Source organism: Montipora capricornis, chromosome 4 (genome assembly GCF_036669925.1).
Source record: "Montipora capricornis isolate CH-2021 chromosome 4, ASM3666992v2, whole genome shotgun sequence".
Taxonomy (NCBI): domain Eukaryota; kingdom Metazoa; phylum Cnidaria; class Anthozoa; order Scleractinia; family Acroporidae; genus Montipora; species Montipora capricornis.
Genome location: NC_090886.1, coordinates 52,192,963 through 52,215,462, shown reverse-complemented (window position 1 = coordinate 52,215,462; position 22,500 = coordinate 52,192,963). Strand labels below are relative to the sequence as shown.

The 22,500-nt window shown below is 39.7% G+C and overlaps 1 pseudogene; it reads left to right on the top strand.

Annotated features, from left to right (window-relative positions):
- The window catches only part of LOC138046824 (MAM and LDL-receptor class A domain-containing protein 1-like), a 56,793-nt pseudogene that overhangs the window by 15,304 nt on the left and 18,989 nt on the right, over positions 1–22,500 (top strand).

Genomic DNA, 22,500 nt, shown 5'->3' with positions numbered 1-22,500 from the left:
CTATGTTGGCCTGTTCAAATAAGAGAATTAGACACACCCTCGCTCAGTTTTCCGACAAAAAAGACATTCTATTCGTCTGCCGATTTGTCTTTGGCAACCTTTTGATCTACCAACACTGGAATTCAAAGCAAGGTGACACGCTCCGACACCAACTCGCTATGTGGCCTTTACCTTTAAACATAGAGCTATATCACCCGGACAGCAGCATCAGTCATGGACAGCTGTTTCGGCCTGTTTAGACCTCATCAGCAAGGATGATAGCAATGGATCAAAGTCGTGCAAGTTAAGAATTCTCTACTGCCGAAAGGAGTGGGTGGCACACTCCTTTGAGCTCCATTCTCTCACAAAAACACGTGGAAAGTTTGCTGAAAACTCGTAGGGCTGGTACGAGTACGAGGTCTTCGTTTTGAGAACGCGCACTTGAAAACAACTCAACAACTTAACAAGCCTGTTCATTGACTGAAAACAATCAATGAGCATGAACTCGTATTAAAGTTGCACTTCTGCATGATCCAAAAGTCGCAATTCTTAGTTTGCATATCATAATGAAATCATGATCGCCATTTTGGTGTCCCAAAATCCTTCGGGAATTGCGCTCTGTTCTTATTGCAATATTTTTTTTTGTTTTCGTCAATAAACATGGCGAATGATCATACGAGTAAAAACGAAGATTTCACTTCGTGGTTTTGTCAATTTTTTATTTTGTTTAGGGTTGTAAGTAACATATGAATTTTCTCATAAGATCCGTCTTTTGCGCAAGTCAGGCGTGCATGGGGGGCGAAATTCACGCGGTTCTTTGAACTACAAGCTTTCCCTGAGTAACTGAACTTTTTGTATTTGCCGGACAAAAGTTTGAATAATTTGAATCTTGTTGTTGCCTTCTTTCAGGTAAAGAACACAATTTCAACAAATATGATCTTCGAGATATTGATTATTTAAATGAAGTGTACGACACAGACAGCCTAATGCATTATGGGAAAACAACCTTTTCAAGCAATGGTAAACCCACCATTCAACTCATTGGCGACCCAAACAAAGAACTTGGACAGCGGAATGGCTTCAGTAACAGATATTGCTCAGCTAAATGCATTATACGATTGTTCAGGTAATATTAGCTTCGTAAAGTTGTAACTGCTTGAGATTAACACAGAGTTTGGTTCTTTCGAAACAGTATTGCCAAGATCATTCATTTGTAATTTCACTTTTATTCCAAGGTCCCAGCCGTGGATGGAGTTCATGGTCATCATTTGGTCCTTGTGTTGAGGGATATGTTGATGAATGTGTGCACTATCGTCAGCGTTTTTGTTCGTCACGTGATCGGTACAATTGCCCTCAAGCAGATCCTTATGGTATTCAATTTGATGAACAAAAATGTTCTGATGAAAAATGCTTCGGTAAATAACATTTTACTTCTTACTTAAAACAGACTAAATCTCAATTCTAATGAAAGCTTTTCTGCTCCTTGATAATCTTGATGGTAAAAAATCGTTCGGTGTAGATAAGCTTCATCCATTTTTAGCAAAGGTTGCTGAGAAACAGCGATAAATATTCAAATATTCAAAATCCTTCCAGGCTCGCTTACAACGAATTTGGACACGGCTGGCCGTGTCCAAATTCGATGTGAGTGACACTCAAAGGATTTTGAATATTTATCGCTTTTTCTCAGCAATGGATATTCGCTGGACCTTGAAACTTGGTCAAAGAGACTGAGTAAATATATCCGTATGGCCATCGCCGGAGTTTGAGCGTGACTGATGCCGGAGAAGTGTGATTTTATCGGCGAGATGTGAGGTAAGCGAGAAATTACTTTACAGCCAGCCTTTCTTTTATTTGTGTAAGAGTGACAACCAGGGAAGTTCAGAAGTCGCTTAAATCGCATTCTGAATCAGGCAAATAACACACAACAAGCGAAAAATGTCACCACGACAATAAAGTACGAAAACTTTTGCGTGTAAATATCTTTTTTCAGTTTTTAATCGAGATTCCCATACAAATCCTTATACTTTTTACCCTCCGAGTCTGGGCCGCCTGTTGTGGCTGCACTTCAGATCTTTCGACCTTTGCCATATATTATCATTAGGGTCTATTACGCAAGGGGTGTTCCCAGATAATCTAGAAATTGCTTAAGTGGTACCTATCTTTAGACAGGGTTCTATAATTAAATTTATTTTATAGGTACTGAGATTTATCCACGAAAATGATGTGAATAAAATTCGCACTGATTCTGAATGTACCCAATCAGGAACACGAACGATAAAATTTCACTGTGAAGAAATATCGTTCGTGCAATCAGCAACGCGAACGACGAAATTTCACTAGTGATGAATGAACGTATCGAATGGAACGTCATCCGACAGCCGTTTCACAAAAACCGCGCGCTTTGAAAAATGGCCGAAGGAAGGTCTGCTTCTGTTTGCTCATTTGAAGAATTTATTTTAGAACAAGAAAACAGAAATGCCGCTCAAACTTGAACTGAACGAGATGTACGATTGCTTAAACGGCTTTTGAAAACGAAGGTCGAAGACAGGAAAATGGAAGTTATTCCAGCGGTTAAGCTGATTAGAATGAATACTGAATACATCAAAAAATTTATCATCTCCATACGCACTAAAGACGGCATGCCGGGGTGTAGACAAAACGTGGGGTAGGCCATGGCCTACCGGTCCGTGGGTCTTCCGTCCATTTGATTTCCATGAAAAATGGATTTTGTATTTTTAATGTTTCATTTGTTTTTACCAAGGAACGTTGAGAATAAAATTCCAACAAACACAAACATGAAAATCATGGTTGCTTATTGAATGAAAATTAAAAATGACAATACAAATCTTTAATTTTTATTTGCAAAGGAAGAAAGAAGAATTGAATAGCAGCCAATCGATTTGAAATTATTTTTTTCAGAACCTTTCCAATCAGGGTCTAATTCTTTGATTTTTGAAGGAAGGGGCTTTCAAGATGGAGGAAATGATCCATGCAGTAAATATCCGATCAATTTCCAATTTTCCTCTGTCGATGATCCAATAAAAATGAAAAATTGACAAACCCTTCCGCACCACGGGACGAACGAGACTGACAGGGCTGGGGTTGGGAGAAGTCACGCAACCCTTGGAGGGGAGGGGAGGGGAGGGGAGTTGAGTTATGGCGGCTACAAGGCTCTACTAGTTCCTCGCCACAAATGTGAAAGCTATGTGGTTCCCTGCATGTTCAGACGTTTTCAACGACTTGGACCTCCACTAGGCTGCCTTTTTAAAGGCCAAAAATTCACATGCGCCAGGTACGTGATATTTGCATTTGCTCGAAGTAGTATTTGTATGAATCGAAATACATCAAATAAAGCAACTTTTCCAGAATGAGACGACAACAAAAAGTTTGAAATCGCAGGAAAATTAACGCTACCGAGGCGAAATTATGGTTTGCAGTCAAGTTTGCCCCTTGAATAAGCTTATAAAGATACAGGTAAATCAGCACTCTTTCTTTCCAAACTCGTGGGTTTTTGTTTTTCATTTGTTCTCAAGAATACATTTTCACATGTATAAAGCTGTTCAAAGCACTGAATTTAAACACACCATGGATCACACTCTCACAAGCTAAGCTGGTAAAATTATAATTGTGTCATATACATTTTCCTTTCATCTTATAGGAATAACCTGATCAGTACTCAATAATAAGGGATGTGATTTCACGGAGGATAAAGTGAAACATGAGGATAAAGTCAAACAGCCGCCTGAAATTTGCAGCTATGAGCAATACTCATATTACTATCCTAAACATTCATAAAAGCTAACCTTAGGCCTAAGTAGGCCTAAACAAACGTTTTTAGGCCTAAGGTTAGCTTTTATGAATGTTTATGATAGCTTTTACTCTCTGTATTGGTAAAACAATGACCTGTGATTTCGGATTCTGGATTCCGGATTTTAGGGTTGCCCTGCCAAAGTTCAGCAAGAAGGAAACACTTCCATTCACATTTTCCTGATTTTCTCACTGTGTTTGAAAAAGTAGTAAATAGAAATCCACCATTGTTCCAAAGCGTTAATTTTCCTGCGATTTCAAACTTTTGGTTGTCGTCTCATTCTGGAAAAGTTGCTTCATTTGATGTATTTCGATTCATACAAAATGCTACTTCGAGCAAATGCGAATATCACGTACCTGGCGCATGTGAATTTTTGGCCTTTAAAAAGGCAGCCTAGTGGAGGTCCAAGTCGTTGAAAACGTCTGAACATGCAGGGAACCACATAGCTTTCACATTTGTGGCGAGGAAATAAAAATATGACTCCTAGGAGAGCCTTGTAGCCGCCATAACTCAACTCCCCTCCCCTTCCCTCCAAGGGTTGCGTGACTTCTCCCAACCCCAGCCCTGTCAGTTGCGATCTCGACTTGTCCGTCCCATGGTGCGGAAGGGTTTGTCAATTTTTCATTTTTATTTGATCATCGACGGAGGAAAATTGGAAATTGATCGGATATTTGCTGCATGGATCATTTCCTCCATCTTGACAGCCCCTTCCTTGAAAAATCAAAGAATTAGACCCCGATTGGAAAGGTTCTGAAAAAGAATAATTTCAAATCGATTGGCTGCTATTCAATTCTTCTTCAGTTCCTTTGCAAATAAAAATTAAAGATTTGTATTGTCATTTTTAATTTTCATTCAATAAGAAACCATGATTTTCATGTTTGTGTTTGTCGGAATTTTATTCTCAACGTTCCTTGGTAAAAACAAATGAAACATAAATGGGATCACTTTGACATTTTAGCGTCCGGAAAAACTGACTTTCACTGTAAAGTTAAAGAGACTTTGTTCATTCAAGAGCTAAAGCCTTCCCTTAATGTAAATATTAGTAGTGAGAAGTTATTGCTGTTTTAGCTATTACTTTTCATTATGTCTAGACACGTACTGCTGCAGATCATTTTTCTCAGTCTAGGTTCCAGACCCCTATTGTTTACGATATATATATAGTTTTTAAAAATTGTAACGGTCACTTTTGAAAATGTGTGTTGACTAGCATACGAAACGTCAAGTTTTATAAAAATGCGTTGGAATACAATGTTTATCACCGCTGTTTGTGTTATTTTCCTAATGAAGCTACGATGGCCTAAGAACAAGAGTTTATATGAAACATTAAAAATACAAAATCCATTTTTTCATTTTCCATTTTTCATGGAAATCAAATGGACGGAAGACCCACGGACCCCCACCACGTCCGAGCCGTCCGCAGACATCTTTTCAAAAAGAAACTGGAACCCAGTCCACAACGACCCGCTGGTTTTCCTTACTGTCACGCAGTAGTCGGACTAGTCGTCATTATGTTTGCCCAAAGTTGAGTTTATCCTGCATTCTACTCCTCGATTCCTTGTTAGATAGATGATAGATAGATAGATAGATAGATAGATAGATAGATAGATAGATAGATACTGTGTTTATTTCCTTCCGTTTTGCAGCTAAGGCTGAATTACACGAATGGGGTCAATACTAGAATATATAATATCATGAATACTTATATGTTACGAATTCACATAGTCTCTTTGTATTACATGGTTGTCTAATTAAATTAGTGTTTCCTGACTCAATCAGTAGGTTCATACTGATCAAACCGTGACCGCCAAAACAGCAGAAGAAACTCGTTTGTGATACAGTCCTAAAGTTGAAAGATTTGCGGCAATGCTCTGCGTTTTTTTTTAAATTTGACCACCGGTAGGCCATAGAGTAGGCCACAGGGCAGGCCATGGCCTACACGTATACTCCATGGCCTACCCCACATTTTGTCTACACGCGTGCGAGGGTGTCGCACTGGTCTTGTAAATCTTTGTTCTTCTGTTTAAGTGATTGCACTTCTTCCCTTATGGCGTTCAGCGACTTAGTTACTTCACTTAGTTCTGATTTGACTGCAGGGATTTCACTTTTCAGTTACAATACATACTTAATTGACCGCTCCCCATAGGGGCTTTTCAGGGCCAATGAAACACAATCAACGAAACAACAGAACACAACAACTGAAACTTTTAAGAATCCCAACTGGCAGGAGGCAAACCAGTTGGCTATTTACAAGTGTAGCTAGGAAGTTGAACCAGGGACGACTAGGATCAAATTCAACGAGTGGTCAGAGCGGGTCTTGAACCCGGGATCTCCGGATCTCAAGGCAAGCGCCCTAACCACTGGGCGACACTGCCTCACTGCCTTCGTCCTTTGATGCTTTAATGTCTACTTGGATGCTGGACAGCTTTTCCAGGATCATTGTGTCAGTTACATCCTCTTCAGCGGTCGAACTTGATCCACGTGCACGTTTCTTTACTCGAGTATTTGACATTCTTTGGTCTGAGAAACTTAATTTATTGTGAAAACAGCTTTCACGAGTCAATAGGAACTAACTCAATTTATACATATACAAGTAAAACTCCTCAATGTCAGGAAACCGCCATAGTTTGTTGGACGGTTAAAGAAATGTACCAACCGCCATGACAGCTAGCCCCAGTCCCTCATTATTTAAATTGTATACATGCTTATTTATGTATGAAGATATCTGTAATAATAAGCCTTGTAATTTTTCATTACCTCTCGTATCTGAGCAACATAATTATTCTACACGAGGTGCATCTACCCAGCAATTATTTGTTGCTCACTTTAGAATTAATAGAAGGACGTTTTGTCCTACCGTTGTTGGTAAAGACTATTGGAATGCACGGACCTCCCTCTTTCTAATCGTACTATCTCATCTAAACTTCTTTTTAAGAAGGCACTTTACAAATGTTTGTGTTGCAGTCGTGGTGTGTGTTTATGCATATGTGTGTGTGTGCTTGTGTTTGCGTCTTTGTGCTCGAAAAATGATACATTAATGAATGATGAATGGAGGAAAATAAAATACAAAAATACAAAAATGTCGTGCCTTAAGGCCCCGTAGGATTTCTGATCACGTTTATTCCAGCAGTTTTGAATATAATTCGGGGATTGGACAAAACAGTCACTCGTGTGACGTCGGCCATATTCTAAAACATTCTTTTTGTGTGTGTATGTGTGTGTGTGTGTCGGTTAACTAAACAGGATGCTCCCAAGGTCCTACGAATCAAATGATAAAATAATTCATTGCAGGGCATTCGACACTGAGCTCTTTTCTATAATTCGTTGATATTTTTCAGCTCCCGTAGATGGGCACTGGGGAAGATGGTCGTCGTGGTCATCCTGTAGCGTGACATGCGACCAGGGGCAGCGCAGCAGAACCAGAATATGCAATGACCCATTTCCGAAGAATGGCGGGAAAGATTGCCAAGGGAATAGCTCAGAAGTCAGAGGCTGTAAAGAAAATAGTTGCGGGCTAGGTACTTCTTTCAACGACATAATAATTAAAAGTTCAACGATATTCATTTAATGGGCGGGAAGTTTATTTCAGTATTCATATAATTACAACGGCCTTCTTGAATGCATATCTCTGCTGACTACAGTCTTTTGTCAATGCTTTCAAGTGAGAGTACCGGTATTTAAAATTTGTTGTGTATAGGACTCTCAAGCCTAGTTTCCCTAACTTTCTCAGAACTTTAGAGTACCGCGACAAAAGGTCTGTGTAAATGAAAAATTATCGACTATGAAAGTCATGCCGAACTCGTCTAATTGTGTGAATAGTGCACACTGATAATAAGGAGTTAAACAAAGGACAACGGCAACGTGAACTAAAAGGTCACTCCAAAATTAAACTCCGATTGGTACGAACGGTTTTAAAGTACAGGTACAAAATGAATGGTTCATTGCTGTATGCTTGCGTCGTCATTAAAACCTAAAATTTGGTGATTTCACGTTGTTGTTTTGTGGAATACAGCAAAGAAATGCACAGAAATGCGTGCCCCACGTGCAGCACAATTATATTTCCTTTTTCACCAATACCATTCTTGCCTTGTGGCGCAGTCGTTGCCGTGGCTGTCTTCGTTGCTAAAATTACCTTATGGAACCAGTCCGACTCTAAAACATCTTCATTTAAGCCTGGTTTCCATATGATCGTCCCGATCGCCCCAGTCGTTTCAAATAAAGTTCAGAGGCGATCGGGACGATTATATGGAAACACTTCCCTGACGATCGCTATCGACCCGGGCGACTGAGACGACCTCGATCGCTTGGATAGAACTGAGTTCTATCAAGACGATCGAGGTCGTCTCAGTCGCCCGCGGGTCGATTGCGATCGTCTCGGTAGTGTTTCCATATAATCGTCCCGATCGCCTCCGAACATTATTCAAAACGAGTGGGGCGATCAGGGCGATCAGGGCGATCCGGACGATAATATGGAAACCAGGCTTAAAAGTCAATCGCTTGCATGGGCAAAACTGAGGAGATGCGAGGAGTAGAGGGGTCACGGTTGATTTTCACATCAGCACGGACTTGCGAGAAGAGAAACGATCTTGAAACCTCACCTGAATACTATCGCAGATGCAACAAAGTAACTCAAACTCTGACAGCAAAAAAACAAAAAAAAAATCGAGCTTTAAAATCGCACAAAAATCGACTCAGTGCAAATAAGTATTTAACATGATCAAAATACAGTGCTCTGTATAAATGTTTACATATGGTGGTTCCCGACTCTGTCGATAATTTTTCCAAATACAAAGCCCTGAGGTGTTGGCATGAAATCAGTTCATAATTCAATGCATTGAAGAGTTCATAAACGCAAGGATGTATCAACCAATTGGTTTGCCTTAGTTTGATTTCTTTTAAATAAAATGCAGGTCCAAACGATTGCGAATTTGAAGCGCGTGGAATGTGTCACTGGACTTTCTGCAACCAGTCCAATTGCTGTCCTTATTGGAAACTTAATGCTGGAGCCACAAGCAGCTTAAGCACTGGTCCACAGGGAGACCACACATCTGGTTCGGGTGAGTCAGGATTCTGCAATGGAATCTTTGTTGGCATTTTGTCTCTCATTAAAATTTTGAATTTTCAAAGCAGCATTGCTTAGAGATTATCTGGTATACTACGTTCAAATTTTCAGAGACATTATGCAATGTACTTTTAATATTCAGTACTTTATTCTTGGGTGACCTATAGCAGAGCATGTAGATATGAAGAAGCTACACATATGTGAATGGCATCTACTTGAGATGCGAATAGGGGAATGTTCACATTTTTGAACATCGCAATTACGAATGTTACCTTAGTAGTGACGCAAAGAAAGCCTAAAAATTGGACTTTAACGGCATACGATTTACTTCTTCTGTTTTTTTTTTCCTTGCTGCTCAAGTAACGTTCATAACCTCAATGAGCAACAAGTGTTGTATCCCAACAATGCGGAAACCGGGGAAATAGGGCTACATGCATGCGAATGGAATCTGCCATGCTTCAACTCCCCTATCTTCAGTTCATATTTATGTCTTTCATGCATGTACAGCCTCTTCGTATAAACGGAAATTTCTATTAATGCTCTACAGTAAGGGAGAATTCTAAAGCGATACACAGGAAGAGTTGTCTTTGTTACTCATTTCCTACTTCTGTTTAAATTTCCCACCCAGGTAATTATTTATATTTCGAGGCTTCACTCCCTGCAGAGCCTGGAGACACATCTTGTTTCTCTAGCAAAGTCTTCCCCGCTGGATGCTGTCAAAACCTCTCCTTCTGGTATCACATTCTTGGCGGCGGAATGGGGGAACTAAGAGTGATAGTCAATGGCGGTGTTTTGGAGAAAGAGTGGCGAACAGGGAGATAAATGGCGCCAAGCTAGTGTTAAAATTCAAAGCGATCAAGAATTCCAGGTATCGCAACAGGTTTCACTTGATGTTTGCTGACTATCGTGGAATTATGTGGTCGCCTTCTCTTTCACAGCTTGACAATGACGATGTTTTTTGCTACTTTCTCTCTTTTCTCAAAGCTTCTGTTGTTTAATTTTAAGGTTACTTTTGAGGGTGTGCGTGGTCCTGACCACAGAGGTGACATTGCCGTGGACGACATATTTTTTAAGGATTGCGAGGCACCTAAATTACCGTGCAAAGGTAAGTCGACAGTCCTGCGAAACTCGATTCTTGAAGACTTCGCGGATCGTGGCTCGAGTCGAGTTTCGAGACGTTGGAGGGCTTTCGAGAAGACAATTTTCACGCGTTTCTTCCTGTCTATTTTACGGGTTTTATTTTAGCGTATTGTTGGTTTCCATCATTTTTCGCGTTCGTCAGAAACTCTGGCAAGGCATGTAAGTTTCTTCGTTGAAGTGTTTACCTAGCGTTGTAAGTTCTACGATATCATCGATCGGTCTCTTTGTGCCCGCGTTGTCGATTTCAACTTGAATATTTAATTAGCCCTTTGCTGTGTATTTATCCAGAAACTAGTTGGACGTAACCTGCGATCAGGCCCATTTTTATCTTCGCCCATAGGTTCTCTTATGCTGTCGTTCGCTAAAATTGGGCCTGACCAAAAGTCTCTCAAAAATTCCGGATTTTGGCCGACCCAACTCGTGATCTGATTGGCTGTTTAAACGCCGGAAGTGAAAACGCCATCGTGATTGCGCGCAGCTTTCGCGAAGTCCTCGAGACTGATCGAGTTAGCGTGCAAAGAAATTTGCTGCCTTTTTTTCTCAGTTATACAACAACGTGACAGTGCAACTTCATTATATTTATATAAATGTAGATATGCCATTTGAAACATCTCATAATTTGTCCAGAATCGGGTTTAATCTCTGGAAAGAGTGAAATTAGCGATTCTTTATTTATTTATTTATTTATTTATTATAAACAATATTTAAACAAGAAGTTTGCCCCAAGAGTTACAAAGACTCACCGAGGGGGCTTACTTCCGATTCCGTTGGGAAGCTCTGTGGCCGTGTGGTCGAAAGTACTTTGGCACCCACTTCTCTGATGTTTTGAAAGCTGAATAGTTGGTTCTTTCAAATGGCAGTGAAAGCCGATGCACATTGGTTTCCTGGATAAGACAAAGGACGTATATATCAGCATGAAGAGATGCTGATAAAATCGCAAGTTACATGAGTCCATGTTTTGAATAACTGTACATCAAACAGCTTTATTTACTCACTGTACATAACATGGTTTGTTTGTACAACTTGGAGTCAAGATTGCTTCATAATATTTCCATCAGTTGAGTTGACTTAAAACTCACGTTCCAGAAACTAAGGGCGCTTTCCTTTTGTCAGGACTGGCCGGCTAGACCCATCAGTTTGCAAAGAAAATGCAACAATTTGAAGGAACACTTGCGAGGTAATCCTTCGCATTCTTCTGGAAGAGTACATATCATCCTCCAAGTGTGCTAATTTGAAGGCGTTGTAGAGTTGGTCTTTCCAAATGCCTGGTCTGGCCGGTCAGTTCTATCAAATGGAAAGCGTCCTAAAATGTTTCCTGTGAGACTAATTGGCCCTATTTTTCGTTTCGCTAACCCCCCAGTACATACCACGCGCAACTAAAATAGAGCCTGATAGCAGGTTAAGTTGGACAGGGTATTTTGCACTTTATGCCCCCAAAACTTATACGGAATGAGTTTTTCCATCAATTCACTTCATAGAAAAAGTTGTGCGCGGAAAGCCGTGATATTCGCCGACATGATTTTTGTGTGGTTGTTCGTATGACGTCTTAACTTTTTTTTTGTAAATTATGACGATATGTCGGTCGATCGCGGCTTTGTTTTTTCTTACTAGCTTCAAGTCTTGTATTTTTGAGATTTTTTTATTCAAGGAAAACTACACTATGAGATTATTTTTGCTTATTTTTTGATAATACATGTACTTGTGTGCACTAAGGTGAACGATCATTTCTTACACGACCTCAGTTACACTTCTAAATAACATAAAAAATAAAAATAAAAGCGGGTTTCTACTTTTACAGTTGTTAGTTGCTAATGGCCGGATTCTTTTCCTTCCCGCCCAACAACGACTAACAATACCTTCTGACAATGCCCGATGTATGTCGAACACTTCTCCGTCTCCACTTTCTCGCTCCAAAATCTGTCGATGCCGTCCATGAGCTCTTCTTTTGTTTTCGGCTTAACTTGGTTCTGAAGGAAACGCTTTAGTTCGTGCCAAAGCAATTCAATCGGGTTGGAGATTCAGGGGGAGTCTTCCACCAATATATTCCATTATCTTCCATGAAGCTTCTGGCGACGAGACTTGTATGCTTTGGATCATTGTCTTGTTGGAAGCGGTGACCATCGGGGAAGTTATCGCGAAAAAATGGAAGCAGCCAGTTGCTGAGGATCTCGGCAACATAAAACTGCGCGTCCATGTTTCCTTCGAATATTGTAATTTGCGTTGGCCCCTTCTTGGAGATTCCGGCCCACACATGCACTCTTACAAGATGTTTCGGTCTGAGTTTAAGCTTTGGTTGCTCCCACTTTCGATGAAAGCTCAGCTTGCTGTGGTTTTCGAGGAGAACGGAACACACGTCCGTGAATATCACGTTATTAGAGTTTTTATCCTCTTGCATGCAATTGCTGCAGAACCCCAATCTACTAATGCTGCAATAAGGGGGGATGAAATTAATCCTGGGAGATCGAGAACTTCCAGTTGTTACTACAGGCAGACAACCCTAAGGATGAGAGCGCCTGACGTCACGTTAATTTGAGACAGTTTTTGTAACGTGCGGATTCACATGATCGAGGAAAGTGTTCCATTAAAATTTCAAATCGCGACGTTTCTTTTCGAAAATTTATTTTATTGACAGCCAGATAAATAAAGTTCACTTACCCACTATTTTCTGCGTTGTCCTGAGTGATTTGATGGGTTATTTTTTGGGACGCTTTGATTTTCCTTCAGGTCCGACGCGTCGTCACATAAAATAGAGGCCTTACGCAACCACTGGAGGCGGTCGCGAAGGGGCGGCGAGGGCCGCAATGGAATGGGACGAGGCTGCCACCATTTGACGCGAAATTAGAAAGTTAAGCTGCAAAGTACACGCCGCCGCTGTTCTGTTTTGGTTGGTTGGTTTATTTTTTCAGTAGTTCAGTTTGTCTTTTAGTTACATTGATGGCAACGTTTCGAGAAACACCAGACCTTTAAGCTCTGGCATGATTCGAAGATATCATAGATGAGGATGAGTTTATTTTGTTGTATGATTTGAACTCCTCCAAAAATCTTGATTTTCCTTACGACGATTACGGCAGATTCGACCTTGGGGAGATGGACGATTTGGAGTGTTAAGCTGAATTTCGAGTGAAAAAACGCGACAGTCATGCTCTAGCTGCTGCATTCCAAATGCCAGATGAATTTGTTTGTCCACAGCGATTAGTTGCCGATGACCAAGAAGGGCTTTGCATGTTGTTACGACGACTTGCGTATCCTTGTAGGTACTCGGATATGATAGCGAGCATTGGACGACTGATTCCTGTCCTCACAAATACAGTACTAGAGTATATTTATAACACCCACAGCCACAGGATACTACAGTGGAACTAACCCATTCTGCAGCCAGCACAGCTTCAGACTTATGCTGATGCTGTCTCATTAAAGGGAGCAGCGTTGAACAATTGCTTCGGCTTCATCGACGGGACAGTTAGACCGATCTGTAGACCCGGGGAGTACCAAGGCCTGTTCACAATGGGCATAAGCGTGTTCAGGCTATAACGTTTCAGTCCATTGCCCTTCCCAATGGACTCATTGCAAACATGTATGGGCCAGTTGGTAAGTCAATCACAAAATGAATTTTACTAGAAAATAAATAAATAAATATTTTCAGCTTCCCCCCCCACCCCTCCCTCGGCCATTCCTGACAACCACACCAAAATATCACAACAGCACATTTGCGAGACAGTACATCTAGTTGAACATCGATTGCAATATTGTCTCATGCCTTGTGTCGATAGAAAGTAAGTTTTATTACTCAAAATATTCTCCATTAAATTAACACATGGCATGGCCTTTAACCCTCGAACAAGGAATCTAGTTTTGTCTTTCCTTGGCTGAAAAGTATGAATTTATAAATAAACTGTTACAATCAAATGTCCTTGTTTTTATATAGAGGGTAGACGACATGATTCAGGGATTCTTGCAGAGTCCAGACAACTACCTCTCTTGGATCGTCATGCTGTGTCTCCAGTAGGGCTGCCTATGTGCATTTATAGTGACCACGCCTATCCAAGGAAGTCGGAAGTCGGAGGCAAAAGCCAGATAATATACTTTGGCATGTACAAAAGCAAAAAAAAAGAATGTAATTTCTTTAGTCAAACTCAGAATTGCTCTCTCTCAAAAAAAAAAGAAAGGAAACTAGTAAATGTCACTTATCGTCGTTGTCTGACATCTTAGACAACAGCGGGAAAATAGCATTGTTCTGGTTCTGCATCATTTGCAACATGGTGGTATGTAGCTTTTGTTGTTCCCTTTGTGCAGCTAACAGTTCCTCCTGGGCGTTGGACTGGCGCTCGGATTCGGCTTGGCGGACTGCCAGCTTCTTCTCTGTAAGAAATTCCAAGATTTCGTCACCACTTCTTCTGGTTTTTTTGGGCTTAGATTCAGTTTCCCCCTTCCGTTTCTTGGTTTTCTTGAGTTGCTCGCATGCTTTTTTCCTGATTTCCTCGCCTGTAGCGCGATCTGCCTCAGCCTTTTGTTTTCTGGGAAAAGAAACATTTTTTGTTTCTGCCTCTTCCCATTTGTCTGATATTTCTTCCATCAAGACATCCAATTTGCTGTCTTCCGCATCAACTCCACTATGTTTTGCTTCATGTCTGCGCTTTGCCTTGAATTTTTCGAGCATCAGATTGAAATGCTCTCGAACGCTCTTTTTCTTCTCTCTTTTTTTTCTCTCTATCCACTGTCCGTGATTTATAGATCCAAGGCTCCGACAATCGTACTTCTTTTGCGAGAATAAGGTCATGAACTTCAGTCCATTCCATAATAGACCTTGCTCCCTTTAATGAGACAGCATTGGCGTAAGTCTGAAGTTGTGCTGGCTGCTGAATGATTTAGTTCCACTGTAGTATCCTGTGGCTGTGGGTGTTATAAATATACTCTAGTACTGTATTTGTTATCATACTAAGGACAGAATAGTTGGCACGTGAAAAGTTGATAATTTTGCTAGCATCGTGCCAAAAGTCATTGCATTTACACTGCTCTGCAACCTCAAAATCCTGCTCGAGTTTTAAGCGTCGCTGAGGTTTTTGCCATCGCCATATGATCGGGACAGAGGTGGTCGATCGTTAGAATTTGATCAAAATCAAATTAACCAATCAAAAAGCGCAGATTTCCTCCAAGAAAGACAAAATTATAAATCAGAGCTTTTTGATTGGTTAATTTGACGTTGGTCAACCGTTCACTGATTTCTTCTCACCTTATCGAGGCTCAAGTGAAGGGTTGACCATCCGTGTAGCAGTAGAAACTTTGTAGTAGAAGAAACTTTATTACCGTGTCCTAACCTTCTAGTTTGGGAGATATCCCATACTAATGTGGAGACATGAATAATAATATCCGACATTATTTACAAAGAAATACTACCTATTAAATTCTAAATTAAATTATATATACATACATGCATAAACTATAAAATAAGAATTAAGAAATCAATTAAGAATTACAAAAAGGGCACAGCCTCTGCAGCCATCATCTAACTAAGAGCTGAGATCACGCTTACGTACAGTTGTCAGTTTGCTCCATAATGTGGGTCCTAAATAGCGCAATAAATGTTTGCCATAAGTTAATGGAAATTGAAAAGTCGGACTTTCTTAAATTATAGGGTTCATGAAAGATGTTACGAATATTCAAAGGACTTAGCTTGTGTTTGACTTTGTACATCAAAATGCATGTATCTTGTAAACTTCTATATAGTAACGCAGGTAACTTCGCTTTCTGCAGCAACCGTTCATAGGTGGAGTGAGCCCTTACGCCTCTTTCTTGTACTCTCTCCAATCTGCGCCTATCACTAGATTTACAAAAATGCCATATAAGATGGCAGTAGGTTAGATATGGCAGAATGGCTGTCTTAAAAAGTTGTAGTTTTGCGTCTGTTGGAATCAAGTTGCGGAATCTCATAAGCACACCAATCCTTTGACTGGCTTTTTTACAAATAATACTTACGCGATTATTAAAGTTCAATTTTGAGTCTATCGTGACTCCTAGATGTTGGAGAGTTTCGGTCGTGTTGATGTTCTCTTTATTTACGATGATTGCGCATTCCTTGATGTTATTTTCATGGTTATGATTACTGAAATGATTAAGGTTTGGTACTTTGAGGTTGCCAACTAGCAGATTTAGGTCGTACCACTTGGTTGCTGTTTCCGTACTGTCTAAGTTTGGATATAGTAGTATAGTAGGTAAGTCTCGACCTGTGTGGTAAAACTGATGGTCATCCGCATACATTGATATTCCTCTAACATGATAAGACAGCTCGTTTTGGAAGATATTTCACGACAGAGGACCCAATGGGGACCCTTAAGGACAGCCTCGATCGACAAATCCATGGAGCTGATATTGCTTCCCATCTTTACACGATTTTTCCTGTTGGATAAATAGCTTTTCAGAAGTTCAATAACATTATCCTGGTCCCATCCTACCTTAAGTTATCTCGTTTGTTTATTCGTTTGTGTTATCTGTTATTTTCTGAACACAGAGATAGTATTCAAAGTCCTCCTATGCATTGATTGAATATAGGCGCTTTTATCCCCGATTCCTTCAGCGATAGTGGAAAGATAGACAGCTAGTATTTCGGCAACTTCGCATTGATTTCTGACGATTGACCCGCTGTCGTTTAGGTGGATTTCAGTATTGTGCGTATGGTCCTTTTTGTTTAGGAAGGGCCTAAAAGTATTGAAGAACTCCTTCGGTCTCCAGTATCCCAGAGTCCAAATTCGCTGTAAGCATGCTTCAAAGGATTTTGAATATTTGAATATTTATCGCTGTTTCTCAGCAATGGAAATTCGCTGGACCTTGCGGAAACTTGGTCAAAGAGAAGTACATTTATCCGTATGGCCACCGCCGGAGTTTGAGCGTGACTAATGCCGGAGAAGTGTGATTTTATCGGCGAGATAAGAGGTAAGCTAGAAACTTAGTACTTTCCAGCCAGCCTTTCCTTTATTTGTGTACGAGTGACAACCCGGGTAGTTGAGAAGTCGCTTAAGTCGCATTCAATCAGGCAAATAACCACACAGGAAGCGAGAAAGTCACCACGACAATAAAGTACGGCTTTTTTTTATTTAAAACTTTTGCGTGTAAATATCTTTTTCGGTTTTTTAATCGAGATTCCCGTACAAATGCTTGTATTTTTTTAACCCTCCGAGTCTGAGCTGCCTGTGCCTGCACTTCAGATCTTTCGACCTTTGACATATATCATTAACTTGTCTATTAAGCAAGGGGTATTCCCACTTAATCTAAAATATGCTTAAGTGATGCCTATCTTTAAACAGGGTTCTCGTTTACTCTGTGATAATTACCCATATCAGTTCTTCCTGTGTTGAGTAAAGAGAAATGTATATTTAACCAACTTGTGCATTACTTTTCGATAGTTAATATTATAATTTCGAATCAATATAGTTTTTAGCCGGGTAATAGTACAATGGACTGTCTTGTTGATCTTGTTGAGAAAGTATAATCTACATCTCTTGATCAAGGTAGCTATGCTGTAACAATATTTCTCGACTTGAGTGAAGCATTTGACACTGTTAATCAGTCGATACTAGTATCCAAATTATCATACCGGTATTTAAAATTCTCATATGAATTGGTTTAAATCATACCTTAGTAAAAGAAAGCAAAGAGTTTTTGTAAATGGTGTTGCTTCTACTACCATGCATATTTCCTTGTACCATAAGGATCGATTTTAGGACCTCTACTATTTCCGATTTATATATATGACTTTCCTCAGGCTTTCAGTTTCTTTTCTATGAGATTATTCCCTGATGATACTTCTTTAACAGTTTCAGATATAAGTATAGAAAGTATAGATGAAATTCTACTACAAATAAATTTAGAATTACCTAGCATTTATGACTGGCTATGTGCTAATGAGCTAACTTTAAACTTCAAAAAACCAATTACATTGTCTTTCAACCTCGACAAACAATTAAGTATAATCTATTACAACCATTGATGTTGGCAGGACGTCAGTGCCTAAAGCAAGTTTCCTGTTTCAAATACTCAGGAGTTTTTATCGATAGTCACTTGTCTTGGCATGATGATATAGATTATGTTTGTGATAAAGTGTTGTGAGTAAAAATATTAATATAATGACCAAGATTAAGCGTATTTTAGGAAATCAGTGTTTAATTAATATTCATTATTATCTTGTCTACCCATATCTTACTATGGATGTCTCCTGTGGGGAAATACTTATGACAGCCCGTTACGTTATCTCAACTCATCCGATTACAGAAGGAAATAGTTAGAATAATGAATGATGTTCCTTTACGAGACTCAATTACCCCTCATTATATAAATTTAGATTTACTTGAATTTCGTCATATTTTTAAATTGTATACATACTTATTTATGTATGAACATATCTTTGATAATAAGCCTTGTAATTTTTTATTATCTCTCGTATCTGAGCAACATAATTATTCTACACCAGCTGCATCTACCCAACAATTATTTGTTCCTCACTTTAGAATTAAAATAAGGACGTTTTGTCCCACCGTTGTTGGTAAATACTATTGGAATGCACGGACCTCCCTCTTTCTGTTTGTAGTATCTAATCTAAACTTCTTTTTAAAAAGGCACTTTACAAATATAATTTTGCTCAGTATTGAACCTAGTTAATTGCAGTCGTGGTGTGTATGTGTGTGTGCTCGTGTTTGCGTCTTTGTGCTCGAAAAGTAATACATTAATAGAAGGTATTTCAAGGGCCTTAACTAGTCTTTACTATATTGTGCCCTTCTCCATTCTTGTCTCTCTTTTTCTTATATCCTAATATATTGTAACATGATGAATGGAGGAAAAAATAAAATACAAAAATATTGTACCTTAAAGCCCCGTAGGATTTCTGATCGCGTTTATTCCAAACGTTTTCATTATCATTCGGGCATTGCACAAAACAGTCACTCGAGTGACGTCGGCCATATTGTAAAAACATTTTTTTGTGAATCTGTTCACTAAACAGGTTGCTCCCGGGGTCCTACCAATGAAATGATAAAACAATTCATTGCAGGGCATTCGACACTGAGCACTTTTCTACAATTCGTTTATATTTTTCAGTTCCCGTAGATGGGCACTGGGGAAGATGGTCCTCTTGGTCGTCCTGTAGCGTGACATGCGACCAGGGAGTGCAAAACAGAACCAGAATATGCGATAACCCAGCTCCAGAGAATGGCGGGAAAGATTGCCAAGGGAATAGCTCGGAAGTCGGAGACTGTAAAGAAAAGCGTTGCGGACTAGGTACCTCTTTCAACGACATAAGATAGTTTTAGCATCGACGACGAGAACGACTACGAATACGAGTTTAGAACGTTCTCGTGGTCGTACTCGTTTTCGAGAAATTAGAGAGCTTTGGATTCTAGGATGAGGACGAGAACGAGTACGAGATTTGACTGCCCATTTTTAGCGACAATAGTTAGAAAATTTCTAACCGGGGTCGATTAATCTTACTCTTTTTTGGCAGCATAGGTTGCTCAGTTATTCTTATTGCTGGTAGCTGAGTCTTCTTGCTGATCGAAAAGTGCTACAGTGCTGTTGAATTGTTTTGACACAACAACATTTTTGCAAAATCTGGTACTAAAATGACGACGGTATCATGTTTTTCCCGCCAAAATGATGCTGGTTTGCGCGTGCTCAGTGTTGTTGCTCGTAGTCGTTCTCGTCCCAGAATCTAAAGCTCTCCACTAAGGTTAAGCATACATCAACAAAGAGTACTAAAACAATTTGGCGCCTTTTTTAAACTTTAGCGGGCGCTTTCACGTTCAGCAAGCAAGTTTAAAAATAATTAGTTTAGAGTTAATCTATTAATTGAGATTGCTCGCTGATTAAAACTTGTAAAAGAGGTAACTTTAGCTTACACATAAACAACTTGCAATCATTTTTGTTAGTCGGGTGTAAAATAAAGAGTTTATTTGTTGGAAGACAATCCTCTTTTGTGCAAATTATATATATATATATATATATATTATATATATATATATATATATAGAATCACCAACCCATATGTTAATTATATATATATATATATATATATATAATTAGTAGTGTAGGATGGGAACAGAAATCGATACAACAAAGGAAATGAGTGAAAATGTGTTCAGCCGGGAATCGAACCCGGGTCTCCTGGTTACCGGTCAGATGCCTTACCACTAGGCCACTGAACCAACCCCGCCATTCAGCCGAATTGGAAGGACCTTTAAATGGCAAGCTCTGAGGAGAATCGCACATTTTCTGCAGTGAGGATCGCGTCACTATGCTCAAGTTGATCAGCGATTCACAGTAAATTTCCCCCTATATATGAAATGATTGTGTAGGTTTGAGCGGGGAAATAACAACAACTAACTGCCTCATCTATATATATATATATATATACTTTTGTGTGCATGAAGAAGGCCGGAAATCCAACGATGTAGTCACTAGCCGCCAGTTGCAGTTGCCAGTTGCAATACTGACTGATCCTTTTTGAACGAAAAACATACGTGCCGTGAGTGGGAATCGAACCCGCGTCCCCCTGGTTACTAGTCGGGTGTGTTAACCACTGCGCCATCACGACAACCCTGCTGGAAACAGAGCAATCAGTGAAGATACTGGTTCGCCACGGGGTTCCCCGGCAATGTTTGACATTCAGGACCAGGACTACATCGGATCACCCGATGGTGATTCACAGGCTAACAGCTAATTAATTATACTCCCACTCACGGCACACATGTTTTTCATTCAAAAAGGATCAGTCAGTAGTAGTTCACTGCCGCTGGCTAGTGACTACATCGTTGGATTTCCGGCCTTCTTCATACACACACACAAAAAAAATAATAATAAAAAAAATAATAAAAAAAAAAATATATATATATATATATATAAAATTGTGTAAGTTTGAGCGGGGAAATAACAACAACTAACTGCCTCATTTACCTTTGAATCACCAACCTATTCCCTTCAGAAGGCGATTCACAGTGGCTTCTGTCTAGTATTAATTAGTAGTGTAGGATGGGAACAGAAATCGATACAACAAAGGAAATGAGTGAAAATGTGTTCAGCCGGGAATCGAACCCGGGTCTCCTGGTTACCGGTCAGATGCCTTACCACTCGGCCACTGAACCAACCCCGCCATTCAGCCGAATTGGAAGGACCTTTAAATGGCAAGCTCTGAGGAGAATCGCACATTTTCTGCAGTGAGGATCGCGTCACTATGCTCAAGTTGATCAGCGATTCACAGTAAATTTCCCCCTATATATGAAATAATTGTGTAAGTTTGAGCGGGGAAATAACAACAACTAACTGCCTCATTTACCTTTGGATCACCAACCTATTCCCTTCAGAAGGCGATTCACAGTGATTTCTGACAAGTATTAATTAGTAGTGTAGGATGGGAACAGAAATCGATACAACAAAGGAAATGAGTGAAAATGTGTTCAGCCGGGAATCGAACCCGGGTCTCCTGGTTACCGGTCAGATGCCTTACCACTCGGCCACTGAACCAACCCCGCCATTCAGCCGAATTGGAAGGACCTTTACAAACATGCTACCGAGCTTAGTAGTCATATATATATATACATATATATATATATATATATATATACATATATATATATGACTACTAAGCTCGGTAGCATGTTTGTACCGCTCATTACGAAATGAACATGTATGGTTTGAGCGGTACAAACATGCTACCGAGCTTAGTAAGTATATATGGAGCTTAAAAGATCGGAACATTGCAAATGACATTAGATGGCGGAAAGTGAAACAAGCTAGGTCTTATTCGAATGTAACTAAGAGATGCAACTTGTGCCTGTGGGAGAAATTTTTTCATATTACGCAGGCCAGAAATGTCAACTCTCAACAGGAGAAATGAGCATGTATCGGGTTGTAGACATGCTAGGAAATTTCTCTTGAAAAATGTTTTCACTTAGTTAATGATGAAGATCCCGTGTGACACGTCACGTAACAAACTTAGCATCTATTGTGTATTGTTTTGTATTTTCAAATATCTTTGATTGTAACCGTTTTTTCTGGCAGTTGCCTGAAGATTGCTCCGTATGGAGCATGAAACTCAGAGTAGCGATTAAATGACCATTTAACCTCACCCTTGCATTACCAGTGAATAAAACCTCGTACAAAGCACTTTCTATGTCGTGAACTGTTTATTACACATAAGACGAGAATTTTCATTAAAATAGTTTTCTGAACGCAAATTAGAAACAAAAACTCACTAACAATAGAACCAAATGCAAATTTGATTTAATTCAATAACAAAGTAAGGATTTGCACGATTTGCACGAGATGCGCGAGTGATTGGCATGGAAACGCCTTTACGCTATCGTTGATTGGTTATACTTCCACTTGTGAAATAGCTGTACGCCATTCTGATTGGCTGTATAAGCCTTTTCTCCACATGTGAAAATAAAGCGTATATATTTGTACAAATGAGCTTTATGAAATAAAATCCTCATGTTATGTGTAATATATATATATATATATGTTAATGAGGATT